The sequence below is a fragment of the Chiloscyllium punctatum genome, chromosome 41, assembly GCF_047496795.1.
Source record: "Chiloscyllium punctatum isolate Juve2018m chromosome 41, sChiPun1.3, whole genome shotgun sequence".
In the NCBI taxonomy this organism is placed as follows: Eukaryota; Metazoa; Chordata; class Chondrichthyes; order Orectolobiformes; family Hemiscylliidae; genus Chiloscyllium; species Chiloscyllium punctatum.
In genome coordinates, this window is record NC_092779.1 from 42597300 (window position 1) to 42622501 (window position 25202).

Here is a 25202-nt window from a genome sequence, read left to right on the forward strand (position 1 = left end):
TCAGGCTAACTCAAGTTAGTACTGACTGATTAAATCTCAGAATTTCTTCTCCCACATCCACAGCTCCCAAAACAAAAGTTGACAAGAGATCTCTGGAAATGCACCTGAATGAGGATTTAGTGACCTCAGTAAATTTTATATATCCTAACTTCTGAAAAGATTTCAGACGGGAAACAACCATAAATGCCGGTAACAATGGAGGACCTCCTACAACCTCGCATTCAAATAAGCATTTTTGATCTTGCTCACGTACTTTATTCATATCTGCTTTTTTCTGAAACTTTTGTTCAGTGGCAAACATAATCTCAGGAGTTTTGACTTCAGTCATTGAGTGTTTCAGTACTAAACAGGAAGTAGACATTATCCTCTGATAATAATTTGGATCAGCATGTTGGTGACTCAGTTTATCAGACAATGCCAATTGCCACACAATTTCCATTTATTGAAAAGAAAATAATTGACAGAAGTGGTTAAGGTTACTGCCTTTTTTAGTCAGTTTTATGGTGTGCCAGATAATCTTTGAAACACTGGCATTTCAAATCATACAGTTAAAAATGTCCATCAATTATATTGAGATATAATTTGTTTCAGGACCTCCAATGAATTACTTGTGAATATATGTTAATGAAACAGAGAGTATGCATACATTAAAAATTCCACAGTAAATGGCTGACTGAGAATCTGTATTTGATAATGTTGGTTGGGGAAAAAATATTAACTGGGACACCAGCAGAACTCCCTGATCTCTTTCAGATAGATCCATACGTCGTTCGTAACCAGCTAACAAATGGATAGAGCTTCTGTTTAATATTTCATCTGGAATATGGCATCATTTAACAGTACAACACTCTGTCAGATTCTGACCAAAGCTTGAACAAAAAGCTTTCTGACACAAAAGTGAGAGAGCTGTCAGATGACTGAGGCTGACATGTGAGCTGCTTTTGTTATTCTTTGCTCACTGAAGCCTGTACAATTTTCCTATAGGTGAAAGTGAGGACTGCAGGTGCTGGAGATTAGAGTCGAGAGTGTGGTGCTGGAAAAGCACAGCAGGTCAGGCAGCATCCGAGGAGCAGGAAAATCGACATCTGGGGCAAATGCCCTTCATCAGGAATTGGAGAGCTTTTGCCCAAAATGTCGATTTCCCTGCTCCTTGGATGCTGCCTGACCTGCTGTGCCTTTCCAGCAACACACTCTTGACAAGTTTTCCTATAGTCAATTCCCTAACAAAACTGAAACTGTTGGGTCCACTATTCCCCTGGACCGTAGGCCTGAACTTTATGCAGGAAGGCAGGAAGGGAATGCTTTTAAAATAACGTGAGGCTGCATCAGGCAAACTCCCTCACGCCTTCTCGTCATTGACCATTTTCCCCAATGTGGCAGGCAGGGCAAATCACCAGCAAACTGATCAAAAGCAGGCAACATACTTAAGGACCCAACAGACCAGGATTTTCCCAGATAATTCTAATCTTTCACTGCCATTCTCAGCAGATGAGGAGCTGGAAGGCCTACTGAAAAAAGGTGAGGTAGTCAGCACCAGCAGTGTTGTGAAGAGATCTAGCATGGTTTGTGAAGCTGTCTGCCTCATATGGCCTTAACCAAGCCAAATGAACATGTTTGAAGGCTCCACTGAAGTGATTTGCTGTAGTATAATGGATTTATTCTGACTGTGCGATATGCTAATCATAAGAAATGATGTAATGACACATGAATTTGATCTCTCTTGCAGCCTTGTAACAAGTTAAAGCCAGACTAAGATGTTTCTTCAATAAAGTTAACACTTCCCTTATCTTAGCAGGCTCTATAACTATTCTTTAATAGCACAAGTAGACCAAAATTATTATTTGATGGTAGGGAACATAAAGCTTCAAGGGAATCACAGGTCCCAATCAAAAAGGGAGTGTGGCTGAATTAATACCAAGGAATATTTTATTATATCTCCCCTTGCTGCAAAGCTAAGCAGTCACAGGCCAGTGCATTATTGTAGTCAGGCAAATGATCAATGAAGGGTTATGTACAAGCAAGTAATAAAAGCATAAGTGCCTAATTCAACCTGAAAAAGAACATAATTGTTGAGCAGGCTAAATTTAATAAGAGCATCCAGTGAGGTGGTTATACAAAAACCCAGAAGGCAGGAACAGCATGAATCACCTGTCCCAGCTAACTGTTTATTGAGTGACAGTAAAGCATTGATACTTTTATCAATGATCTGCACAGAGTTGCAGGGAAGTGTGAGCACGGTAGCTTAAAAGAAGAAGTAATCAGGGAATGAATTGTCGCCAGAGTCATAGACTGTTGAATCACCTACAGGCAGTTGATGGCGCACCACTAATAAAGGCAGTTCACCTGAGCAGACAAGCTGAGGTCAGAAAGTAAAATCGTTCTGAGGTTCGGAGTGACAGGGAGAAACAAATCATAAAAGCGACTGATCCAGGGTAAAAATTCTTAAAAGAACCAGGAAGCAGAAACAGCATTTATCAACTATCCCAGCTAACTGTTATCACTTTAACAGAAAAACACCAGTGCTAAATTGTCCTAACAAAGAGGTTAAATTTTATTTTTTCAAGATTTCCCATCCCGGATGATACATGCTGTTTGTGAAGCCTGTGTACAATAAGCCAAAAGAGAGGACCAGAAAAGAAGTTTAGTTCCATAAAATGGAAGATATTAATAATGTTGAGATGTATTTTTTTAGTGAGATCAATGAACCAAGCAGAAGCTACTGGAGTGCTGAAGTCCTAGTAAAATATGCTTTAAGTTCAACACAGACATAGCCGTTTTGGCACTTTTCAATGCTAAACTCTAATTGGAGAGAAGTTCTCTTGTGCTGCCAGGCATAAAACTACATGGTCCAGGACTACTGAAGGCAACAGTACAGAGACAGGAAAATCACTGACACCTTATGTGATACTGAACGAGAATTCTTCTCTCTTAACCAGGAAAGCCAGTATCAACCTGAATCTGACTTGTAGAGTACAAGAACTGGAAAACCAGGGAGATCATCTATGAAAAACCAAAAGAAAAATCAAAAGAACTGCGGATGCTGGGAAATCAGAAATAAAAATAGAAATCGCTGGGAAAGCTCAGCAGATGTGGCAGCATCTGTGGAGAGAAATTAGAGTTAATTCGAGTCCAGTGACCCTTCCTCAGATCAGCTATGAGCTTCAGTGTTGAATTTTCACTGCCATTCTCAGGACCAAAAAAGCTGAAGACAGCATACCATATCATTCCAAAGCCTGAAACAAAGCTGGTATGTTTGTTTATACGTCGATATGTTTATTGACCATTCAGGTCAAAAGTAAAGAAAAAAACTCACTGAATATTAAATCAAGAGGTTACAAAATTAACATTTGGTGCACTGGTCTGATCTCATTATCAAACCCAATGGATCGATTGGAATCTGCATAGGCCCTATATGGCTGAACAAAACAATGGAACATAAGTTCAGCCAATGTTGTGTGTTGAAGAGAACTTAACAAAATTGGCAGAGTTCAGTCTTCATGAAACTAGGTGCAAGTTTTGTTTTTTTGGCAACTACCCTTCAATGAAGAATCTAAACTGCCCACAACCTTCATTATACCATTTGGAAGGTTTTGCTTCAACACAGTATCTTTCAGCATCAACATGATGTAGTTTTCATTGAAGGTGTAGAAAGGTTAAAATTGACACCAAACCCAACCTTTTCAGCAACCACTCAGCAACTGAATGAAATCAGAGATGCACAGAAATCGATTGAAGAATGTGTTCAGGTCAGAGAGTACTTCATCATAGAAAGACCAGCATACATACCACACAATCCCATTCCCAGATAGTAGTCTAAACAGAGAAACACCTCAATGTGGTCAATTATTTACTCATTTATAATGAACAGTTGTCATTCGACAGTTTTGAAACTCAATATACGTTACCAAATACAAGATATTCTTTTTAGCAGTAAAAAGTCTCTCAAAACAGTTGGAAAAGATGGCATCAACTTGTGCGACTTGGGCTGTTTATCCTCAGGCGAAAAGAGAACCAATGATATTGACTTCTTTCCTGTAAAGGCCATGGAAGTGTCTTGGGATGACCTGAACACAAAGGTAAAATATTCTTGATAGTAGTAAACTGCTATTCCAGATGGATAGACGTCATGCAAGTCCTGGATCAGACATCTGAAGCAGTGGTTATATCGTTGAAGGATATTTGTGCAACACATAGAAACCCAGATTTCGTAATCTCAGATAATGGACTGCTGTGTGACAATGTATATGTAAAAGGTTTCATAACTACGGTATTTTCTCAGATGACCACTCCTGGTACCTTGTGGTGTTTTCCACTTCTACCAGTATGTGGTACCAGATAAGGGTAGTTTGAGGTAGACTGCTGCCACAAATCCTCCTTTGTCTTTGCTTTTGGGCCTGTCCAGTGATTTGTCGTCAAGGATTTACCACGATAGAATATCAACAGCAAAGGCATTGTTGTGAGGTAATAAGGAGGTTTATTGCATGGTAGCAATAACAATATTTGGTCAGGATTTTAGACAGCTGGTAAAAATGCAACTGTTCCCCCTGAAAGCTACAGTGGAACTCCTTGACTCCACTCACAGATACTGTGATGTGTGACATCAGTACATTGGATCGGGTCATGGAAACATGGATATTAACCCTTTCAGAACCATTACCTTATGGAACAACATTATATGTTTCCAAATGTGCCTCAAGGTATTGCTGAAGCATGGGGATGATCCTTCCTCTTTCTGGTATCATCTCTATAGTGTCTCCTCAGCTGCCCATCGCTCACCTCTTGATTCTAGACTAACTGCTGCTTAAATTCATATAAAAATCCAGCTGCATGCTAGCTCCAGGTGCTAGGACCTGCCTGATGCCAATAATCGAAGGGTTCCCTTGCCAAAAGTCCCACAACTGACAGCTGATAATAAAATGCAGGGTGAAATCCTGTCATCTGTCCATGTACACCAGCTCCACACATTATTGCACAGTATTGGGCCACTGCTGTGGCAGCAAAATCCTGTGCTGTATGTAACCTAATGTAGCCGAGTTCCATTGAGACTTTATCATCATATAATTACATGTACAAGTTTGTACAGGACTCTAATATAAATCAGGACACCATTCCTTCACCTACCAAACAATGGAGACTACAATACCAAAGCAATTCATTGGTCTTTCAGTGCTTTGAAATTTTTGAAGAATGTGAGAGGTACACCTAAATCTGACAAACAAAAACAGCTCAATTTCACATACTGCTACCAATATTAAGCTAACGTAAATCTGCCAAATCTTCTGGTATCACTCAGTGTACATTACTAAAAGACAGGGTTTCCATGGATACTGCCAAAAACAGTATTATCCAAATGACACCATAAAAAGAATGAGGTTTCTTTTAATGTTTCTTGTGAACATTTAAATAAGAATTATTAGGGCAGGGATTGACAACATTTCCATTTCAGTCCCCAATGTCAGCACCAAAAATTCCCAACTGCGGTATAACATTTAGTTGAGCCTGATGCCAAGAAGAGGTCCATCTGCTGTAAAAATGTGTCCCTGATTCGCACAGAAGAGGATTCTAAGCTGCCGGGGAACATTTTTTCCATTTGCCACACCTTTATCCTGTTGCCTCACCTAATGTTATTCACAATTAGAAGCATATTAACAGCAGTTTCCTGATGGGCCTATGCCACTAAGAGCTAGGTTCAGACTTCTCCAACTTTCACAGAACCATCAGAAAAAGTCTCTCATCCACTTAAACAAGCTGAATTTGAATTTAATGTTTCAGAAATGAAAGGTCAGCACCTCACTGAGTTTTTCTAAAGCAGTTTTCCATTGTAAATGCATCAAGAAAAGTCCTCTTTCTTATCAGTTACAAGAACAATCAGAGATGAGTCACTCGCTGCAAGCAATTTAAACCTACATAGCTCGGAATGGTAGACATTCCCAAAATCTTCCCTGGAATTTCAGGAAGACCAATAAGTGGCTTGGGATATGGTGCAGGAGGGAAGTCTTCAAATTCTGGGGCAGGAGTCATCAATTCAGAACTGACAAGTTTGTTTCAAGTATGCTGGAACCAATGTATTTCTTTCCTCCTTTCTCTCTGCTGAGATCACATGCTTCCTAGAATGCAATATCTATAACCATTGCTGTACACCAACTGTACTATGCAAATATGAAAAGCAGCACTTCTGATAATTCAGCAACTCTCTTAATATTATACAAAAATGTAAAATATGGTTATATATTCAAATCCCAGAATGGGACTTGACCTTACATCCTTCTGACTCACAAACATGAGAAGCATCAACTGAGCTAAGGGAAAATGTTTTGTTCCTGTTGGAAATTTCAGTGATGCAGTCAGCTCCATGGCAGGAAGTCATAACCTTGTGACACGGGTGCTCATACTGTGACCTCTGTGATGTTCAATTCGTGAATCACTGTATAGCCACTAAAATTGTGAACGTCATAAAACCATGTTTAGTCACTGAATTCCTACAGTATGGAAACAGGCCATTTGGCCCAACAAGTCTACACTCACCCTCTAAAGAGTAACCCTCCCAGACCCATTCCCCTAACTAATGCACCCAAGCTTCACATCCCTGAACACTATGGGCAATTTAGCATAGTCAATTCATGTAACCTGCACATCTCTGGATTGTGGGAGGAATTGCACGCAGACACGGGGAGAACGTGCAAATTCCACACAGTCACCCAAGGCTGGAATCAAACCCAGGTCCCTGTCATTGTAAGTTAGCAGTGCTAACCACTCAGCTATAATGCCACCCTCAGTTCAGTTAACTCAAAGCTCTTTGCCATGTTACATGTAGACTTAGGGACAAAGTACCAACAGTTGCTTGTGCAGAGAGAAAGCCATTAGCTTTTGAAGTGTGAATTTTCACATGTTTTTATAAGAAAGACTTTATCTGTCCTGTGGATTAATCTCCAGATGGACTTTGATTTACCTGATGAGCAAATCTTGAGCGATTTTCTGATTCACCTGGAAAACATATTTCTGGGATTACAGATAACTACATCTCTGACAGTCTCAATAAGCATAAAAATGCTGGGAGAAGTTCATACAAAAATAACACGTTGGAACAAGTCTGCCTTCTTGTTTGTAAGGATGCAACATTCTTCAGATAAGACAGAGATGCAACAGGTCAGATAAAGCAGAAATGTTTAAAATGTGGCACTGCCTCTATTCTGCCCCAAAATGTAATTTTGCCCCAATGTAAATTGTCCATTTTACCACTAACCAATCTCTTCAACTCGCCGAGTAAAGGTTGTCATTTTAATTGTAAATGCTTCATAGCCTTGTGGTCTGAACCAGAAACAGTTTGGATCAATCGTATCATAAAACATGTTTTTACATCTGGTAAATGTTTCAACTTTTCAACGACACCACTGTGAAGTGACTACTGTGCATCCTCGGACCTGGTTTTGCAATGCAGTACAAAGACAAACATTCTGATGGTGGAGACCTGAAGCCAGTGCTCGGTGTATAATTTTCACATTTGCACAGATGATGGTATCAGTTCCTCAGGCCTGTGTGTGTGTTGCATATTTATATTAAGGAATGTATGTAATTAGGGGAAGTGAGACAATTAACGGTAGGAGAAGTCTATATGGAATGCAGCCAAAATATTTACACTTATATGGTAGCTGGGATGTGCAAAGAATATAAACCAGGGTGTCCATGTCACACATTGTATTCAGGGAAATTTGCATAATAGAGTGTAATCTACATAGTATGGTGTCAGTAAGATACTTACACTTAAAATGTAGCATGAATGTTTACACGATGCAATATAGGCAATAGTGTCTATGTGAGGGAAGGTAGTTGGGGTTTCCTATTTGGAGCACAACCAGAAATCTAAAAGGTGGGGACTATGGGCAAAAGTATTTGGAACTAGTGTAGCCACTGTGTATACAATATGAAATGCAATAAAGAACTCTAAATTCACCAGTACATCGTGGACACTGATATTTAGAGTGTTGCGAGCAGTGTTTGCATAATGTGCTGCAGTCAGGAAGCCCATATTTGGAATGTTGTTGTGAAGCTTCTGTTTGGAGTGCAGTCATGAAGCCCATGATTTGGAGTGCAGTCGGGGAGCCTGTGTTTTGGAGATTAGTGTGGTGCCTGTGTTTTGGAGTACAGTCGGGGAGCGTGTGTTTTGGAGTGCAGTCATGGAGCCTGTGTTTTGGAGTGCAGTCACGGAGTCTGTGTTTTGGAGTGCAGTCGGGGTGCCTGTGTTTTGGAGCACAGTCACGGAGCCTGTGTTTTGGAGTGCAATTTGGGAGTCTGTGTTTTGGAGTGCAGTCGGGGAGTCTGTGTTTTGGAGTGCAGTGTGGAGCCTGTGTTTTGGCATTCAGTCACGGAGCCTGGGATTTGGAGCACAGTCACGGAGGCTGTGTTTTGGAGCGCAGTCACGGAGGCGGTGTTTTGGAGTGTAGTCACAGAACCTGTGTTTTGGAGTGCAGTCACAGAACCTGTGTTTTGGAGCGCAGTCACGGTGCCTGTGTTTTGGAGTGTAGTCACAGAACCTGTGTTTTGGAGTGCAGTCGGGGAGCCTGTGTTTTGGAGTGCAGTCAGGGAGCCTGTGTTTTGGAGTGCAGTCACGGAGCCTGTGTTTTGGAGTGCAATCGGGGAGCCTGTGTCTTGTAGCGTAGATGGGGAGCCTGTGTTTTAGAGTGTAGTCAGGGACCCTATATTTTGGTGTGCAGTCGCAGAGCCCATGTTTTCGAGTGCAGTGTGGAGCCTGTGTTTTGGAGTGCAGTCATGGAGTCTGTGTTTTGGAGTGCAGTCATGGAGTCTGTGTTTTGGAGTGCAGGCAAGGAGCCTGTGTTTTGGAGTGCAGTCACAGAGCCTGTGTTTTCGAGTGCAGTTGCGGAGACTGTGTTTTGGAGCGTAGTCGGGGACCCTGTGTTTTGGTGTGCAGTCACGGAGCCTGTGTTTTGGAGTGCACAGAGCCTGTGTTTTGGAGTGCAGTCATGGAGCCTATGTTTTGGAGTGCAGTCAGGGTGCCTGTGTTTTGGAGCGCAGTCACAGAGCCAGTGTTTTGGAGCGCAGTCATGGAGCCTGTGTTTTGGAGCGCACTCGCGGAGCCTGTGTTTTGGAGTGCAGTCACAGAGCCTGTGTTTTCGAGTGCAGTTGCGGAGACTGTGTTTTGGAGTGCAGTCGGGGAGTCTGTGTTTTGGAGTGCAGTCAAGGAGCCTGTGTTTTGAAGTGCAATTACGGATGCTGTGTTTTGGAGTGCAGTCACAGAACCTGTGTTTTGGAGTGCAGTCGGGGAGCCTGTGTTTTGGAGTGTAGTCACAGAACCTGTGTTTTGGAGTGCAGTCGGGGAGCCTGTATTTTGGAGTGCGGGGAGCCTGTGTTTTGGTGTGCAGTCACGGAGCCTGTGTTTTGGAGCGCAGTCATGGAGCCTGGGTTTTGGAGTGCATTCGGGGAGCCTGTGTTTTGGAGTGCAGTCACGGAGCCTGTGTTTTGGTGTGCAGTTGCAGAGCCCATGTTTTGGAGTGCAGTCATGGAGCCTGTGTTTTGGAGCGCAGTCACGGAGCCTGTGTTTTGGAGCACAGTCACGGAGCTTGTGTTTTGGAGCGCAGTCACGGAGCCTGTGTTGTGCAGTGCAGTCACAGAGGCCATGTTTTGGAGCGCAATCATGGAGCCTGTCTTTTGGAGCGTAGTCGGGGAGCCTGTGTTTTGGTGTGCAGTCACGGAGCATGTGTTTTGGAGTGCAGCCAAGGATTCTGTGTTTTGGAGCACAGTCACGGAGCCTCGGTTTTGGAGTGCAGTCACAGTGCTAGTGTTTTCGGGTGCAGTCAGGGAGCTTGTGTTTTGGAGTGCAGTCACGTATCCTGTGTTTTGGTGTGCAGTCACGGAGCCTGTGTTTTGGTGTGCAGTCGCAAAACCCATGTTTTGGAGTGCACTCATGGAGCCTGTGTTTTGGAGTGCAGTCACAGAGCCCATGTTTTGGAGTGCAGTCATGGAGCCTGTGTTTTGGAGCGCAGTCGGGGAGCCTGTGTTTTGGAGTGCAGGGAGCCTGTGTTTTGGTGTGCAGTCGCGGAGCCTGTGGTTTGGAGTGCAGTGTGGAGCCTGTGTTTTGGAGTGCAGATGGGGAGCCTGTGTTTTGGAGTGCAGTCATGGAGCCAGGGTTTTGGAGTGCAATCAGGGAGCCTGTGTTTTGGAGTGCAATCAGGGAGCGTGTGTTTTAGAGTGCAGTCGGGGAGGCTGTGTTTTGGTGTGCAGTCGCAAAGCCCATGTTTTGGAGTGCAGTCATGGAGCCTGTGTTTTAGAGTCCAATCAGGGAGCCTGTGTTTTGGAGTGCAATCGGTTGAGCCTGTGTCTTGTCGCGTAGATGGGGAGCCTGTGTTTTAGAGTGTAGTCAGGGACCCTATATTTTGGTGTGCAGTCGCAGAGCCCGTGTTTTCAAGTGCAGTGTGGAGCCTGTGTTTTGGAGTGCAGTCATGGAGTCTGTGTTTTGGAGTGCAGTCAAGGAGCTTGTGTTTTGGAGTGCAGTCACAGAGCCTGTGTTTTGGAGTGCAGTTACTGAGCCTGTGTTTTGGAGTGCAGTCAAGGAGCCTGTGATTTGGAGTGCAGTCGGGGACCCTGTGTTTTTAAGTGCAGTCACGGAGCCTGTGTTTTGGAGTGCACCCATGGAGCCTGTGTTTTGGAGTGCAGTTGCGGAGCCTGTGTATTTGAGTGCAGTCACGGAGCCTGTGTTTTGGAGTGCAGTCACGGAGCCGGTGTTGTGGAGTGCAGTTAGGGACCCTGTGTTTTGGAGTGCACCTGTGGAGCCTGTGTTTTGGAGTGCAGTCGGGGAGCCTGTGTTTTGGAGTGCAGTCATGGAGCCTGTGTTTTGGAGTGCACCCATGGAGCCTGTGTTTTGGAGCGCAGTCGGGGACCCTGTGTTTTGGAGTGCACCCATGGAGCCTGTGCTTTGGAGTACAGTCGGGGGAACCTGTGTTTTGTGCAGTCGCAGAGCCCGTATTTTGGAGTGCAGTCGGGGAGCCTGTATTTTGGAGCGCAGTCATGGAGCCCGTGTTTTGGAGTGCAGTCAGGGTGCCTGTGTTTTGGAGTGCAGTCAGCATGCCTGTGTATTTGAGTGCTGTCACGGAGCCTGTGTTTTGGAATGCAGTCACGGAGCCTGTGTTGTGGAGTGCAGTCATGGAGACTGTGTTGTGGAGTGCAGTCAGGGAGCCTGTGTTTTGGAGTGCAGTCGGGGAGCCTGTGTTTTGGAATGCACCCGTGTAGCCTTGTTTTGGAGTGCAGTCGGGGAGCTTGAGTTGAAGTGCAGTCGGGGAGCCTGTGTTTTGGAGTGTGGTCACAGAGCCTGTGTTTTGGAGCGTGGTCACGGAGCCTGTGTTTTGGAGTGCGGTCGCAGTGCCTGTGTTTTGGAGTGCAGTCAGCGTGCCTGTGTATTTGAGTGCTGTCACGGAGCCTGTGTTTTGGAATGCAGTCACGGAGCCTGTGTTGTGGAGTGCAGTCATGGAGACTGTGTTGTGGAGTGCAGTCAGGGAGCCTGTGTTTTGGAGTGCAGTCGGGGAGCCTGTGTTTTGGAGTGCAATTGGGGAGCCTGTATTTTGGTGTGCAGTCACGGAGCCTGTGTTTTGGAATGCACCCGTGGAGCCTTGTTTTGGAGTGCAGTCAAGGAGACTGTGTTTTGGACTGCACTCACGGAGCCTGTGTTTTGGAGTGCACCCATGGAGCCTGTGTTTTGGAGTGCAGTCGGGGAGCCTGTGTGTTGGACCATAGTCGGTGAGCCTGTGTTTTGGAGCGTAGTCGGGGACCCTGTGTTTTGGTGTGCAGTCACGGAGCCTGTGTTTTGGAGTGCACAGAGCCTGTGTTTTGGAGTGCAGTCATGGAGCCTATGTTTTGGAGTGCAGTCAGGGTGCCTGTGTTTTGGAGTGCAGTCGGGGCATGTGTGTTTTGGTGTGCAGTCGGGGTGCCTGTGTAATTTGAGTGTGGTCACGGAGTGTCTGTTTTGGAGTGCAGTCAGGGAGCCTGTGTTTTGGGGTGCAGTTGGGGAGCCTGTGTTTTGGTGTGCAGTCACGGAGCCTGTGTTTTGGAGTGCAGTCATGGAGTCTGTGTTTTGGAGTGCAGTCAGGGTGCCTCTGTTTTGGAGCACAGTCACAGAGCCTGTGTTTTGGAGTGCATCCATGGTGCCTGTGTTTTGGAGTGCAGTCAGAGAGCCCTGTGTTTTGGAGCGTAGTCAGGAAGCCTGTGTTTTGGAGCGTAGTCGGGGAGCCTGTGTTTTGGTGTGCAGTCACAGAGCCTGTGTTTTGGAGTGCAGTCAGGGAGCCTGTGTTTTGGAGCACTCTCGCGGAGCCTGTCTTTTGGAGTGCAGTCACGGAGCCTGTGTTTTGGGGTGCAGTCATGGAGTCTGTGTTTTGGAGTGCAGTCAGGGTGCCTCTGTTTTGGAGCACAGTCACAGAGCCTGTGTTTTGGAGTGCACCCGTGGAGCCTGTGTTTTGGAGTGCACCCATGGAGCCTGTGCTTTGGAGTGCAGTCAGGGAGCCTGTGTTTTGGTGTGCAGTCGCAAAGCCCATGTTTTGGAGTGCAGTCATGGAGCCTGTGTTTTAGAGTCCAATCAGGGAGCCTGTGTTTTGGAGTGCAATCGGTTGAGCCTGTGTCTTGTCGCATAGATGGGGAGCCTGTGTTTTAGAGTGTAGTCAGGGACCCTATATTTTGGTGTGCAGTCGCAGAGCCCGTGTTTTCAAGTGCAGTGTGGAGCCTGTGTTTTGGAGTGCAGTCATGGAGTCTGTGTTTTGGAGTGCAGTCAAGGAGCTTGTGTTTTGGAGTGCAGTTACTGAGCCTGTGTTTTGGAGTGCAGTCAAGGAGCCTGTGATTTGGAGTGCAGTTGTGTTTTGGAGTGCAGTCATGGAGCCTGCGTTTTGGAGCGCACTCACAGAGCCTGTGTTTTGGAGTGCAGTTACGGAGCCTGTGTTTTGGAGTGCAGTCGCAGAGCCTGTGATTTGGAGTGCAGTCGGGGACCCTGTGTTTTTAAGTGCAGTCACGGAGCCTGTGTTTTGGAGTGCACCTGTGGAGCCTGTGTTTTGGAGTGCAGTTGCGGAGCCTGTGTTGTGGAGTGCAGTTAGGGACCCTGTGTTTTGGAGTGCACCTGTGGAGCCTGTGTTTTGGAGTGCAGTCGGGGAGCCTGTGTTTTGGAGTGCAGTCTTGGAGCCTGTGATTTGGAGTGCAGTCACGGAGCCGGTGTTGTGGAGTGCAGTTAGGGACCCTGTGTTTTGGAGTGCACCTGTGGAGCCTGTGTTTTGGAGTGCAGTCGGGGAGCCTGTGTTTTGGAGTGCAGTCTTGGAGCCTGTGTTTTGGAGTGCACCCATGGAGCCTGTGTTTTGGAGCGCAGTCGGGGACCCTGTGTTTTGGAGTGCACCCATGGAGCCTGTGCTTTGGAGTACAGTCGGGGGAACCTGTGTTTTGTGCAGTCGCAGAGCCCGTATTTTGGAGTGCAGTCGGGGAGCCTGTATTTTGGATCGCAGTCATGGAGCCTGTGTTTTGCAGTGCAGTCAGGGTGCCTGTGTTTTGGAGCACAGTCACAGAGTCTGTGTTTTGGAGCACAGTTTGGAGCCTGTGTTTTGGAGTGCAGTTGCGGAGCCTGTGTTTTGGAGTGCAGTCGCAGAGCCTGTGATTTGGAGTGCAGTCGGGGAGCCTGTGTTTTGGAGTGCAGTCGGGGAGCCTGTGTTTTGGAGTGCAGTCAGGGTGCCTGTGTTTTGGAGCACAGTCGGGGACCTTGTATTTTTGAGTACAGTCACAGAGCCTGTGTTTTGGAGTGCAGATGGGAAGCTTGTGTTGTGGAGTGCAGTCACAGAGCCTGTGTTTTGGAGTGCACCCGTGGAGCCTGTGTTTTGGAGTGTAGTCGGGGAGCTTGAGTTTTGAAGTGCAGTCGGGGAGCCTGTGTTTTGGAGCGTGGTCACAGAGCCTGTGTTTTGGAGTGCAGTCACAGTACCTGTGTTTTGGAGTGCAGTCGCAGTGCCTGTGTTTTGGAGTGCAGTCAGGGGGCCTGTGTATTTGAGTGCTGTCACGGAGCCTGTGTTGTGGAGTGCAGTCAGGGAGCCTGTGTTTTGGAGTGCAGTCGGGGAGCCTGTGTTTTGGAGTGCAATTGGGGAGCCTCTATTTTGGTGTGCAGTCACGGAGCCTGTGTTTTGGAATGCACCCATGGAGCCTGTGTTTTGGAGTGCAGTCGAGGAGCCTGTGTTTTGGAGTGCATCACGGAGCCTGTGTTTTGGAGTGCACCTATGGAGCCTGTGTTTTGGAGTGCACCCATGGAGCCTGTGTTTTGGAGTGCAGTCGGGGAGCCTGTGTTTTGGACCATAGTCAGTGAGCCTGTGTTTTGGAGCGTAGTCGGGGAGCCTGTGTTTTGGAGCGCAGTCATGGAGCCTATGTTTTGGAGTGCAGTCAGGGTGCCTGTGTTTTGGAGCGCAGTCACAGAGCCAGTGTTTTGGAGCGCAGTCATGGAGCCTGTGTTTTGGAGCGCACTCGCGGAGCCTGTGTTTTGGAGTGCAGTTGCAGAGCCTGTGTTTTGGAGTGCAGTCGCGGAGCCCGCATTTTGGAGTGCAGTCACAGAACCTGTGTTTTGGTACGCAGTCGGGGTGCCTGTGTAATTTGAGTGCGGTCACGGAGTGTCTGTTTTGGAGTGCAGTCAGGGAGTCTGTGTTTTGGAGTGCACCCGTGGAGCCTGTGTTTTGGAGTGCAGTCAGGGAGCCTGTGTTTTGGAGTGCAGTCACGGAGCCTGTGTTTTGGAGTGCAGTCAGGGAGCCTGTGCTTTGGAGGGCAGTGATGGAGCCTGTGTTTTGGAGTGCAGTCAGGGTGCCTCTGTTTTGGAGCACAGTCACAGAGTCTGTGTTTTGGAGTGCACCCGTGGTGCCTGTGTTTTGGAGTGCAGTCAGAGAGCCCTGTGTTTTGGAGCGTAGTCGGGAAGCCTGTGTTTTGGAGCGTAGTCGGGGAGCCTGTGTTTTGGTCTGCAGTCACAGAGCCTGTGTTTTGGAGTGCAGTCAGGGTGCCTGTGTTTTGGAGCGCTGTCATGGAGCCTGTGTTTTGGAGCACACTCGCGGAGCCTGTGTTTTGGAGTTCAGTCATGGAGCCTGTGTTTTGGGGTGCAGTTGGGGAGCCTGTGTTTTGGTGTGCAGTGACGGAGCCTGTGTTTTGGAGTGCACCCGTGGAGCCTGTGTTTTGGAGTGCAGTTCTAGAGCCTGTGTTTTGGAGTGCAGTCACGGAGCCTGTGTTTTGGAGCACAGTCGGGGAGCCGGTGTTTTGGAGCGCAGTCGGGTTGCCTGTGTTTTGGAGTGCAGTCACAGAGTCTGTCTTTTGAAGAGCAGTGTGGAGCCTGTGTTTTGGAGTGCAGTTGTGGAGCCTGTGTTTTGGAATGCAGTCACGGAGCCTGTGTTTTGGAGTGCAGTCAGGGTGCCTGTGTTTTGGAGTGCAGTTGCGGAGCCTGTGATTTGGAGCACAGTCGGGGAGCCTGTGTTTTGGAGCGCAGTCACGGAGCCTGTGTTTTGGAGTGCACCCATGGGGCCTGTGCTTTGGAGTGCAGTCAGGGAGCCTGTGATTTGGAGCGCAGTCGGGGAGCCTGTGTTTTGGAGCGCAGTCACTGAGACTGTATTTTGGAGTGCAGTTACGGAGCCTGTGTTTTGGAGCGCGGTCTCGGAGCCTGTGTTTTACAGTGCTGTCACAGAGCCTGTGTTTTGGAGTGCAGTCAGGGAGCCTGTATTTTGGAGTGCAGTCGCGGAGCCTGTGTTTTGGTGTGTGGTCACGGAGGCTGTGTTTTGGAGTGCAATCATGGTGCCTGTGTTTTGGTGTGCAGTCACGGAGCCTGTATTTTGGTGTGCAGTCAGGGAGCCTGTGTTGTGGAGTGCACCCATGGAGCTTATGTTTTGGAGTGCACCAATAGAGCCTGTGTTTTGGAGTGCAGTCACGGAGCCTGTGTTGTGGAGTGCAGTCAGGGAGCCTGTGTTTTGGAGTGCAGTCAGGGTGCCTGTGTTTTGGAGTGCAGTTGCGGAGCCTGTGATTTGGAGCACAGTCGGGGAGCCTGTGTTTTGGAGCGCAGTCACGGAGACTGTGTTTTGGAGTGCAGTTACGGAGCCTGTGTTTTGAAGCGTGGTCTCGGAGCCTGTGTTTTGCAGCGCTGTCACAGAGCCTGTGTTTTAGAGTGCAGTCAGGGAGCCTGTATTTTGCAGTGCAGTCGCGGAGCCTGTGTTTTGGAGCGCAGTCATGGAGCCTGTGTTTTGGTGTGCGTTCGCGGAGCCTGTGTTTTGGTGTGTGGTCAAGGAGGCTGTGTTTTGGAGTGCGGTCATGGTGCCTGTGTTTTGGAGCACAGTCACGGAGCCTGCGGTTTATAGTGTAGTGTGGAGCCTGTATTTTGGAGCACGGTCACGGGAGCCTGTGTTTTGGTGTGCAGTCACGGAGCCTGTGTTTTGGAGTGCACCAGTGGAGCTTATGTTTTGGAGTGCACCCATGGAGCCTGTGTTTTGGAGTGCAGTCACGGAGCCTGTGTTGTGGAGTGCAGTCAGGGAGCCTGTGTTTTGGGGTGCATTTGGGGAGCGTGTGTTTTGGAGCGCATTCATGGAGCCTGTGCTTTGGAGTGCAGTCAGGGCGCCTGTGTTTTGGAGCGCAGTCACAGAGTCTGTGTTTTGGAGCGCACTCACGGAGCCTGTTTTGGAGCGCACTCACGGAGCCTGTGTTTTGGAGTGCAGTCACAGAGCCTGTGTTTTGGAGTGCAGTCACAGAGCCTGTATTTTGGAGTGCACCCATGGAGCCTGTGCTTTGGAGTGCAGTCAGCGTGCCTGTGTTTTGGAGCACAGTCACAGAGTCTGTGTTTTGGAGCGCAGTCATGGAGCCTGTGTTTTGGAGTGCACCCATGGAGCCTGTGTTTTGGAGTGCAGTCGGGGAGCCTGTGTTTTGGAGCGTAGTCTGGAAGCCTGTGTTTTGGAGTGTAGTCGGGGAGCCTGTGTTTTGGTGCGCAGTTCTGGAGCCTGTGTTTTGGAGTGCAGTCACGGAGCCTGTGTTTTGGAGCACAGTCGGGGAGCCGGTGTTTTGGAGCGCAGTCGGGCTGCCTGTGTTTTGGAGTGCAGTCGGGGTGCCTGTGATTTGGAGTGTAGTCGGGGAGCCTGTGTTTTGCAGCGCGGTCACGGAGCCTGTGTTTTGGTGTGCAATGTGGAACCCGTATTTTGGAGTTTAGTCGGGGAGCCTGTGTTTTGGAGTGCAGTCACGGAGCCTGTGATTTGGAGCGCTGTCATGGAGCCTGTGTTTTGGAGTGCAGTCACAGAGCCTGTGTTTTGGAGTGCAGTTAGGGAGCCTGTGTTTTGGAGTGCAGTTAGGGAGCCTGTGTTTTGGTGTGCAGCGTGGAACCCGTATTTTGGAGTGCAGTTACGGAGCCTGAGCCTACGAGTGCAGTCAGGGAGCCAGTGTTTTGGAGTGCAGTCAGTGTGCCTGTGTTTTGGAGTGCAGTCAGGGAGCCTGTGTTTTGGAGTGCAGTCAGTGAGCCTGTGTTTTGGAGTGCAGTTGCGGAGCCTGTGTTTTGGAGTGCAGTTGCGGAGCATGTGTTTTGGAGTGCAGTCACGAGCCTGTGTTTTGGAGTGCAGTCACAGAGCCTGTGTTTTGGAGTGCAGTTGCGGAGCCTGTGTTTTGGAGTGCAGTTCCGGAGCCTGTGTTTTGGAGTGCAGTCACAGAGCCTGTGTTTTGGAGTGCAGTCAGGAAGCCTGTGTTTTGATGTGTAGGCGTGGAACCCGTATTTTGTAGTGCAGTTACAAAGCCTGAGCCTTCAAATGCAGTCAGGGAGCCTGTGTTTTGGAGTGCAGTCGGGGTGCCTGTGTTTTGGAGTGCAGTTGCGGAGCCTGTGTTTTGGAGTGCAGTTGGAGAGCCTGTGTTTTGGTGTGCAGCGTGGAACCTGTATTTTGGAGTGCACCCATGGAACCTGTGTTTTGGAGTGCAGTCGGGGAGCCTGTGTTTTGGAGTGCAGTCACGGAGGCTGTGTTTTGGAGTGCAGTTCCAGAGCCTGTATTTTGGAGTGCAGTTGCGGAGCCTGTGTTTTGGAGTGCAGTTGCGGAGCCTGTGTTTTGGAGTGCAGTCGGGGTGCCTGTGTTTTGGAGTGCAGTCATGGAGCCTGTGTTTTGGAGTGCAGTTGCGGAGCCTGTGTTTTGGAGTGCAGTTGGGGAGTCTGTCTTTTGGTGTGCAGCGTGGAACCCATATTTTGGAGTGCACCCATGGAACCTGTGTTTTGGAGTGCAGTCGGGGAGCCTGTGTTTTGGAGTGCAGTCACGGAGGCTGTGTTTTGGAGTGCAGTTCCAGAGCCTGTGTTTTGGAGTGCAGTTGCGGAGCCTGTGTTTTGGAGTGCAGTTGGAGAGCCTGTGTTTTGGAGTGCAGTCACAGAGCCTGGGTTTTGGAGTGCAGTCAGGAAGCCTGTGTTTTGGTGTGCAGGCGTGGAACCCGTATTTTGGAGTGCAGTCACGGAGCCTGTGTTGTGGAGTGCAGTCACGGAGCCTGTGTTTTGGTGTGCACCCGTGGAGCCTGTGTTTTGGAGTGCACCCATTGAGCTTGTTTTGGAGTGCTGTCGGAGAGCCTGTGTTTTGGAGTGCAGTCACGGAGCCTGTGTTTTGGAGTGCACCCATGGGGCCTGTGCTTTGGAGTGCAGTCAGGGAGCCTGTGATTTGGAGCGCAGTCGGGGAGCCTGTGTTTTGGAGCGCAGTCACTGAGACTGTATTTTGGAGTGCAGTTACGGAGCCTGTGTTTTGGAGCGCGGTCTCGGAGCCTGTGTTTTACAGTGCTGTCACAGAGCCTGTGTTTTGGAGTGCAGTCAGGGAGCCTGTATTTTGGAGTGCAGTCGCGGAGCCTGTGTTTTGGTGTGTGGTCACGGAGGCTGTGTTTTGGAGTGCAATCATGGTGCCTGTGTTTTGGTGTGCAGTCACGGAGCCTGTATTTTGGTGTGCAGTCAGGGAGCCTGTGTTGTGGAGTGCACCCATGGAGCTTATGTTTTGGAGTGCACCAATAGAGCCTGTGTTTTGGAGTGCAGTCACGGAGCCTGTGTTGTGGAGTGCAGTCAGGGAGCCTGTGTTTTGGGGTGCAGTTGGGAAGCATGTGTTTTGGTGTGCAGTCACAGAGCCTGTGTCTTGGAGTGCATGCTGCCTGTGTTTTGGAGCACAGTCACGGAGTCTGTCTTTTGAAGAGCAGTTGCGGAGCCTGTGTTTTGGAGTGCATTCACAGAGCCTGTGTTTTGGAGTGCAGTCAGGAAGTCTGTGTTTTGGAGTGCAGTCAGGAAGCCTGTGTTTTGATGTGCAGGCGTGGAACCCGTATTTTGTAGTGCAGGTACAAAACCTGAGCCTTCAAATGCAGTCAGGGAGCCTGTGTTTTGGAGTGCAGTCACGGAGCCTGTGTTTTGGAGCGCGGTCTCGGAGCTTGTGTTTTACAGTGCTGTCACAGTGCCTGTGTTTTGGAGTGCAGTCAGGGAGCCTGTATTTTGGAGTGCAGTCGCAGAGCCTGTGTTTTGGTGTGCATTCACGGAGCCTGTGTTTTGGTGTGCGGTCACGGAGGCTGTGTTTTGGAGTGCAATCATGGTGCCTGTGTTTTGGTGTGCAGTCACGGAGCCTGTGTTTTGGTGTGCAGTCACGGAGCCTGTGTTGTGGAGTGCACCCATGGAGCTTATGTTTTGGAGTGCACCCATAGAGCCTGTGTTTTGGAGTGCAGTCACGGAGCCTGTGTTGTGGAGTGCAGTCAGGGAGCCTGTGTTTTGGGGTGTAGTTGGGGAGCATGTGTTTTGGTGTGCAATCACGGAGCCTGTGTCTTGGAGTGCACAGAGCCTGTGTTTTGGAGCGCAGTCATGGAGCCTGTGCTTTGGAGTGCAGTCAGGGAGCCTGTGTTTTGGTGTGCGGTCACGGACGCTGTGTTTTGGAGTGCAGTCGGGGAGCCTGTGTTTTGGAGTGCAGTCACAGAGCCTGTGTTTTGGAGTGCAGTCAGGAAGCCTGTGTTTTGGTGTGCAGGCGTGGAACCCGTATTTTGGAGTGCAGTTACAAAGCCTGAGCCTTCGAATGCAGTCACGGAGCCTGTGTTGTGGAGTGCAGTCAGGGAGCCTGTGTTTTGGAGTGCAGTCACAGAGCCTGTGTTTTGGAGTGCAGTTCCGGAGCCTGTGTTTTGGAGTGCAGTCACAGAGCCTGTGTTTTGGAGTGCAGTCAGGAAGCCTGTGTTTTGGTGTGCAGGCGTGGAACCCGTATTTTGGAGTGCAGTTACAAAGCCTGAGCCTTCGAATGCAGTCACGGAGCCTGTGTTGTGGAGTGCAGTCAGGGAGCCTGTGTTTTGGGGTGCAGTTGGGGAGCATGTGTTTTGGTGTGCAGTCACGGAGCCTGTGTCTTGGAGTGCACAGAGCCTGTGTTTTGGAGCGCAGTCATGGAGCCTGTGCTTTGGAGTGCAGTCAGGGAGCCTGTGTTTTGGTGTGCGGTCACGGAGGCTGTGTTTTGGAGCGCAGTTCCGGAGCCTGTGTTTTGGAGTGCAGTCACAGAGCCTGTGTTTTGGAGCACAGTCTGTGAGCCGGTGTTTTGGAGTGCAGTCGGGTTGCCTGTGTTTTGGAGTGCTGTCACGGAGCCTGTGTTTTGGAGTGCAGTCAGGGAGCCTTTGTTATGGGGAACAGGCGTGGAACCCGCATTTTGGAGTGCAGTCAGGGAGCCTGTGATTTAGAGCGCAGTTGGGGAGCCTGTATTTTGGAGCGCAGTCACTGAGACTGTGTTTTGGAGTGCAGTTATGGAGCCTGTGTTTTGGAGCGCGGTCTCGGAGCCTGTGTTTTACAGTGCTGTCACAGAGCCTGTGTTTTGGAGTGCAGTCAGGGAGACTGTATTTTGGAGTGCGGTAATGGAGGCTGTGTTTTGGGGTGCGGTCACGGAGCCTGTGTTGCGGAGTGCAGTCAGGGAGCCTGTGTTTTGGGGTGCAGTTGGGGAGCATGTGTTTTGGTGTGCAGTCACGGAGCCTGTGTCTTGGAGTGCACAGAGCCTGTGTTTTGGAGCGCAGTCATGCAGCCTGTGCTTTGGAGTGCAGTCAGGGAGCCTGTGTTTTGGTGTGCGGTCACGGAGGCTGTGTTTTGGAGTGCAATCATGGTGCCTGTGTTTTGGTGTGCAGTCGCAGAGCCCGTATTTTGGAGTGTAGTCGGGGAGCCTGTGTTTTGGGGTGCAGTTGGAGAGCATGTGTATTGGTGTGCAGTCACGGAGTCTGTGTTTTGGAGTGCAGTCATGGTGCCTGTGTTTTGGTGTGCAGTCACGGAGCCTGTGTTTTGGTGTGCAGTCAAGGAGCTTGTGTTTTGGAATGCACCCATGGAGCCTGTGTTTTGGAGTGCAGTCACGAAGCCTGTGTTTTGGAGTGCAGTCAAGGAGCCTGTGCTTTGGAGTGCAGTCATGGAGCCTGTGTTTCGGTGTGCAGTCGCAGAGCCCATATTTTGGAGTGCAGTTGGGGAGCCTGTGTTTTGGAGCGCAGTCACGGAGCCTGTGTTTTGGAGTGCAGTCAGGGTGCCTGTGTTATGGAGCACAGTCACAGAGTCTGTGTTTTAAAGTGCAGTCATGGAGCCTGTGTTTTGGAGTGCATCCATGGAGCCTGTGTTTTGGAGTGCAGTCGGGGAGCCTGTGTTTTGGAGCACAGTCACATAGTCTGTGTTTTGGAGTGCACCCATGGAGCCTATGTTTTGGAGTGCAGTCGGGGAGCCTGTGTTTTGGAGCATAGTCTGGGAGCCTGTGTTTTGGAGTGCAGTTGGAGAGCCTGTGTTTTGGAGTGCAGTCACGGAGCCTGTGTTTTGGAGTGCAGTCACGGAGCCTGTGTTTAGGAGTACAGTCATGGAGCCTGTGTTTTGGAGTGCAGTCACGGAGCCTGTGTTGTGGAGTGCAGTCACGGAGCCTGTGTTTTGGTGTGCACCCGTGGAGCCTGTGTTTTGGAGTGCACCCGTGGAGCCTGTGTTTTGGAGTGCACCCATTGAGCTTGTTTTGGAGTGCTGTCGGAGAGCCTGTGTTTTGGAGTGCAGTCACGGAGCCTGTGTTTTGGAGTGCACCCATGGAGCCTGTGCTTTGGAGTGCAGTCAGGGAGCCTGTGATTTGGAGCGCAGTCGGGGAGCCTGTGTTTTGGAGCGCAGTCACTGAGACTGTATTTTGGAGTGCAGTTACGGAGCCTGTGTTTTGGAGTGCGGTCTCGGAGCCTGTGTTTTACAGTGCTGTCACAGAGCCTGTGTTTTGGAGTGCAGTCAGGGAGCCTGTATTTTGGAGTGCAGTCGCGGAGCCTGTGTTTTGGTGTGCGGTCACGGAGGCTGTGTTTTGGAGTGCAATCATGGTGCCTGTGTTTTGGTGTGCAGTCAGGGAGCCTGTGTTGTGGAGTGCACCCATGGAGCTTATGTTTTGGAGTGCACCAATAGAGCCTGTGTTTTGGAGTGCAGTCACAGAGCCTGTGTTGTGGAGTGCAGTTCCGGAGCCTGTGTTTTGGAGTGCAGTCACAGAGCCTGTATTTTGGAGTGCAGTCAGGAAGCCTGTGTTTTGGTGTGCAGGCGTGGAACCCGTATTTTGGAGTGCAGTTACAAAGCCTGAGCCTTCGAATGCAGTCAGGGAGCCTGTGTTTTGGAGTGCAGTCGGGGTGCCTGTGATTTGGAGCGCCGTCACAGAGACTGTGTTTTGGAGCGCAGTCACGGAGCCTGTGTTTTGGAGCACAGTCGGTGAACCGGTGTTTTGGAGTGCAGTCGGGTTGGCTGTGTTTTGGTGTGCAGTCACGGAGTCTGTCTTTTGAAGAGCAGTTGCGGAGCCTGTGTTTTGGAGTGCAGTCACGGAGCCTGTGTTTTGGAGTGCAGTCCGGGAGCCTTTGTTTTGGTGTGCAGGCGTGGAACCCGTATTTTGGAGTGCAGTCAGGGAGCCTGTGATTTGGAGCGCAGTCGGGGAGCCTGTGTTTTGGAGCACAGTCACTGAGACTGTGTTTTGGAGTGCAGTCACGGAGCCTGTGTTTTGGAGCGCGGTCTCGGAGCCTGTGTTTTGGTGTGCAGGCGTGGAACCTGTATTTTGGAGTGCAGTTACAAAGCCTGAGCCTTCGAATGCAGTCAGGGAGCCTGTGTTTTGGAGTGCAGTCGGGTTGCCTGTGTTTTGGAGCGCCGTCACAGAGACTGTGTTTTGGAGCGCAGTCACGGAGCCTGTGTTTTGGAGTGCAGTCAGGGTGCCAGTGTTTTGGAGTGCAGTCACAGAGCCTGTGTTGTGGAGTGCAGTCACGGAGCCTGTGGTTAGGAGTGCAGTCATGGAGCCTGTGTTTTGGAGTGCAGTCACGGAGCCTGTGTTGTGGAGTGCAGTCACGGAGCCTATGTTTTGGTGTGCAGTCATGGAGCCTGTGTTGTGGAGTGCACCCATGGAGCTTATGTTTTGGAGTGCAGTCACGGAGCCTGTGATTTGGAGCGCCTGTGTCTTGGAGTGCACAGAGCCTGTGTTTTGGAGTGCAGTCAGGGAGCCTGTATTTTGGAGTGCAGTCGCGGAGCCTGTGTTTTGGTGTGCGGTCATGGAGGCTGTGTTTTGGAGTGCAATCATGGTGCCTGTGTTTTGGTGTGCAGTCACGGAGCCTGTGTTGTGGAGTGCAGTCAGGGAGCCTGTGTTTTGGGGTGCAGTTGGGGAGCATGTGTTTTGGTGTGCAGTCACGGAGCCTGTGTCTTGGAGTGCACACAGCCTGTGTTTTGGAGCACAGTCATGGAGATTGTGCTTTGGAGTGCAGTCAGGGAGCCTGTGTTTTGGTGTGCGGTCACGGAGGCTGTGTTTTGTAGTGCAATCATGGTGCGTGTGTTTTGGTGTGCAGTCACGGAGCCTGTGTTTTGGAGTGCAATCATGGTGCCTGTGTTTTGGTCTGCAGTGACGGAGCCTGTGTTTTGGTGTGCAGTCAGGGAGCCTGTGTTTTGGAGTGCAGTTCCGGAGCCTGTGTTTTGGAGTGCAGTCACAGAGCCTGTATTTTGGAGTGCAGTCAGGAAGCCTGTGTTTTGGTGTGCAGGCGTGGAACCCGTATTTTGGAGTGCAGTTACAAAGCCTGAGCCTTCGAATGCAGTCAGGGAGCCTGTGTTTTGGAGTGCAGTCGGGGTGCCTGTGATTTGGAGCGCCGTCACAGAGACTGTGTTTTGGAGCGCAGTCACGGAGCCTGTGTTTTGGAGCACAGTCGGTGAACCGGTGTTTTGGAGTGCAGTCGGGTTGGCTGTGTTTTGGTGTGCAGTCACGGAGTCTGTCTTTTGAAGAGCAGTTGCGGAGCCTGTGTTTTGGAGTGCAGTCACGGAGCCTGTGTTTTGGAGTGCAGTCCGGGAGCCTTTGTTTTGGTGTGCAGGCGTGGAACCCGTATTTTGGAGTGCAGTCAGGGAGCCTGTGATTTGGAGCGCAGTCGGGGAGCCTGTGTTTTGGAGCACAGTCACTGAGACTGTGTTTTGGAGTGCAGTCACGGAGCCTGTGTTTTGGAGCGCGGTCTCGGAGCCTGTGTTTTGGTGTGCACGCGTGGAACCTGTATTTTGGAGTGCAGTTACAAAGCCTGAGCCTTCGAATGCAGTCAGGGAGCCTGTGTTTTGGAGTGCAGTCGGGTTGCCTGTGTTTTGGAGCGCCGTCACAGAGACTGTGTTTTGGAGCGCAGTCACGGAGCCTGTGTTTTGGAGTGCAGTCAGGGTGCCAGTGTTTTGGAGTGCAGTCACAGAGCCTGTGGTTAGGAGTGCAGTCATGGAGCCTGTGGTTAGGAGTGCAGTCATGGAGCCTGTGTTTTGGAGTGCAGTCACGGAGCCTGTGTTGTGGAGTGCAGTCACGGAGCCTGTGTTTTGGTGTGCAGTCATGGAGCCTGTGTTGTGGAGTGCACCCATGGAGCTTATGTTTTGGAGTGCAGTCACGGAGCCTGTGATTTGGAGCGCCTGTGTCTTGGAGTGCACAGAGCCTGTGTTTTGGAGTGCAGTCAGGGAGCCTGTATTTTGGAGTGCAGTCGCGGAGCCTGTGTTTTGGTGTGCGGTCATGGAGGCTGTGTTTTGGAGTGCAATCATGGTGCCTGTGTTTTGGTGTGCAGTCACGGAGCCTGTGTTGTGGAGTGCAGTCAGGGAGCCTGTGTTTTGGGGTGCAGTTGGGGAGCATGTGTTTTGGTGTGCAGTCACGGAGCCTGTGTCTTGGAGTGCACACAGCCTGTGTTTTGGAGCACAGTCATGGAGATTGTGCTTTGGAGTGCAGTCAGGGAGCCTGTGTTTTGGTGTGCGGTCACGGAGGCTG

The 25202-nt window shown here is 49.7% G+C and overlaps 1 protein-coding gene across 2 annotated transcripts in view; it reads right to left on the reverse strand.

Annotated features, from left to right (window-relative positions):
* The window catches only part of LOC140465009 (glucose-fructose oxidoreductase domain-containing protein 1), a 147514-nt gene that overhangs the window by 90669 nt on the left and 31643 nt on the right, over positions 1-25202 (reverse strand). The window contains exon 1 of one of the 2 annotated variants that reach the window (XM_072560787.1): positions 3906-3938. The exons of the other annotated variant lie outside the window; for it this stretch is intronic. The gene's annotated coding sequence lies outside the window, so the exon portion shown is untranslated. Of the gene's footprint in view, positions 1-3905; positions 3939-25202 lie in introns of those variants that run through there. 2 annotated transcript variants of the gene reach the window in all.